Below are 3,423 nucleotides of genomic sequence, written 5' to 3'. Positions count from 1 at the left end.
TTTACACCACCTTTATGAGACATGCCAACAGCAGACTCAGGAAAATTACTGGAAAAAATTAATATATATATTAGGTATTTAATCCCTTAATGACCGGAGCATTTTTCGGTTTTGCGTTTTCGTTTTTCGCTCCCCTTCTTTCCAGAGCCATAACTTTTATTTTTCCGTCAATATGGCCATATGAGGGCTCATTTTTTGCGGGACAGGTTTTACTTTTTTACCATGTCGTGTAACAGAAAATGGGAAAAATAATTCCAAGTGTGGTGAAATTGCAAAAAAAAGTGCAATCCCACACATGCTTTTTGCATGTTTTTTTTGCTAGGTTCACTAAATGCTAAAACTGACCTGCCATTATGATTCTCCAGGTCATTACGAGTTCATAGGCACCAGATATATCTAGGTTCTTTTTTATCTAAGTGGTAAAAAAAAAATTCCAACGTTTGCTTTAAAAAAATTGTGCAATTTTCCGAGACCCGTAGCGTCTTCATTTTTCGCGACCTCGGGTTGGTTGAGGGCTTATTTTTTACATGCTGAGCTGACGTTTTTAATGATACCATTTTTTTGCAGATATGAACTTTTGATGGCCCATTATTGCATTTTAATACAGTGTCACAGTGACCAAAAGAACGTAATTCTGGAGTTTTGATTTTTTTTCTCACTATGCCGTTTAGCGATCAGGTTAATCCTTTTATTTTATTAATAGATTGGTTGATTCTGAACACAGCGATACCAAATATGTCTATGTTTGATTTTATTTTTATTGTTTAATTTTGCATGGGCCGAAAGGGGGGAGATTTAAACTTTTATTTTTTTTATTTTTTTCATATTTTTTAAAACTTTTTTTTAACTTTTGGCATGCTTCAATAACCTTCTTGGGATGCTAGAAGCTGCCATAGCTTGATAGGCTCTGCTACATAGAGGCGATGCTCAGTCCGCCTCGATGTAGCAGAATAACAGCATTGCTATGAGCGCTGACCACAGGATAGCGCTCACGATAATCTAGCATCAACAACCATAGATGTCTCAAGGAGACCTCTAGTTTTCATACTGACGCACCGATGACCCCAGATCACGTGCGTTGCGCGTGTTTCTGGCCCGGCGGCCGGAAGCGCCATTTAAATGCCACTGTCAGCGTTTGACAGCAGCATTCAACTAGTTAATAGGCGCGAGTGGATCACTATTTCACTCACGCCTATTGCGGGCACATATCAGCTGTTCAAAACAGCTGACATGTCTTGGCTTTGATGCAGGCTCACCGCTGGAGCCCTCATCAAATTGGGGGATACTGCCAGCTGACGTACTATTCCGTCAGCTAGCAGTAAGGGGTTAAGCAATTAGCTTTTAAAATGGATGTTACTATACGCTGCCACTGAATATTATTTTGGGGTAAAAAAAAATTACAGGTTGCTGTACAGAAATATTATGTACAGTAGCTCCAAAGAAAACGCTTTTGTATATTCTGGTACTAGTATATTTTGGTAGTGTATGAAACCCTCCCTATTTCACCATAATCTCACAGTCTGTTCCTAATAATATCTATACAACACAGTGGAAAATGGCATAGATCTGCAGCATGTGCTTGCAATAATGATAAAACACCCAGGTGCTTGCCTTTTACTCTCCCTCCTATTAACCCCTTTACTACCAAGGGTGGTTTGCACATTAACTCCCGGGCCAATTTTTACAATTCTGACCACTGTCCATTTATGATGTAATAACTCTGGAGCGCTTCCATGGATCCCGGTGATTCTGACAATGTTTTCTCGTGACATATGGTACTTCATGTTAGTGGTAAAATTTCATTCTTATAGCTTGCGTTTATTTGGCAAAAATTTTGAAAATTTTGCAATTTTCCAACTTTGAATTTTTATTGTCTTAAATTACAGAGATATGGCACACAAAAAACTTAATAAGTAACATTTCCCACATGTTTACTTTACATCAGCACAATTTGGGGACCAAAATTTTTTTTTGTTAGGAAGTTATAAGGGTTAAAAGTTGACCAGCGATTTCTCATTTTTACAACACCATTTTATTTTTACGGACCACATCACATTTGAAGTCACATTGAGGGGTCTATATGATAGAAAATACCCAAAAGTGACACCATTCTAAAAACTGCATCCCTCAAGGTGCTCAAAACCAGATTTAAAAAGTTTATTAACCCTTCAGGTGCTTCACAGGAATTTTTTGAATGTTTAAAAAAAATGAACATTTAACTTTTTTTCACAAAAAAAATTACTTCAGGTTCAATTTTTTATTTTACCAAGGGTAACAGGAGAAATTGGACTGGAAAAGTTATTTTGCAATTTGTCCTGAGTACGCCGATACCTGATATGTGGGGGGGGAACCACTGTTTGGGCGCATGGCAGAGCTCGGAAGGGAAGGAGCACCGTTTGACTTTTTCACTGCAAAATTGACTGGAATTCAGATCGGATGCCATGTCAAGTTTGGAGAGCTCCTGATGTGCCTAAACAGTTGAAACCCCCCACAAGTGACCCCATTTTGGAAACTAGACCCCCAAAGGAAATTATCTAGATATGTGGTGAGCACTTTGAACCCCCAAGGGCTTCATAGAAGTTTATAACGTACAGTCGTACAATTAAAAAATCATATTTTTTCCACAAAAATGATCTTTTCACCCCCAATTGTTATTTTCCCAAGGGTAACAGGACCCCAAAAGTTATTGTGCAATTTTTCCTGAGTACGCTGATACCCCATATGTGGGGGTAAACCACTATTTGGGCGCATGGCAGAGCTCGGAAGGGAAGCAGCTCCATTTGACTTTTTTGGCTGGAATTGAGATCGGACTCCATGTCGCGTTAGCAAAGCCCCTGATGTGCCAAAACAGTGGAAACCCCCAATTTTAACTCCAACACACCCCTAGCCCTAGCCCTAGCCCTAACCCTAACCCTAACCCTAATGGGAAAATGGAAATACATTTTTTTAATTTAATTATTTTTCCCTTACTAAGGGGGTGATAACGGGGGGTTTGATTTACTATTTATGGCGGTATTTATTTTTGGCAGCTGTCGCACACTAAAAGACGTTTTTTATTGTAAAAATAGTTTATGCATCACCATATTTTGAAAGCTATAATTTTTCCATATTTTGACCCACCGAGTCATTTGAGGTCTTATTTTTTGCGGGACGAGTTGACGTTTTTATTGGTACCATTTTCGGGCATGTGACTTTTTTGATCACTTTTTATTCCGATTTTTGGGACACAGAATGAACAAAAACCAACGTTTCATGAATTTCTTTTGGGGGGTGCGTTTACACCATTCCACGTGTGGTAAAATTGATAAAGCAGTTTTATTCTTCGAGTCAGTACGGTTACAGAGATACCTCATTTATGTCTTTTTTTATGCTTTGGCGCTTTTATGCAATGAAGAAAATTTTATATAAAAAATAATTATTTTT

The sequence above is a fragment of the Dendrobates tinctorius genome, unplaced genomic scaffold (assembly GCF_039654945.1).
Source record: "Dendrobates tinctorius isolate UK_male_01 unplaced genomic scaffold, ASM3965494v1 ptg000081l, whole genome shotgun sequence".
NCBI classification, from domain to species: domain Eukaryota; kingdom Metazoa; phylum Chordata; class Amphibia; order Anura; family Dendrobatidae; genus Dendrobates; species Dendrobates tinctorius.
The sequence above is the reverse complement of the archived record's forward strand: the minus strand, read 5'-3'. Positions refer to the sequence as shown.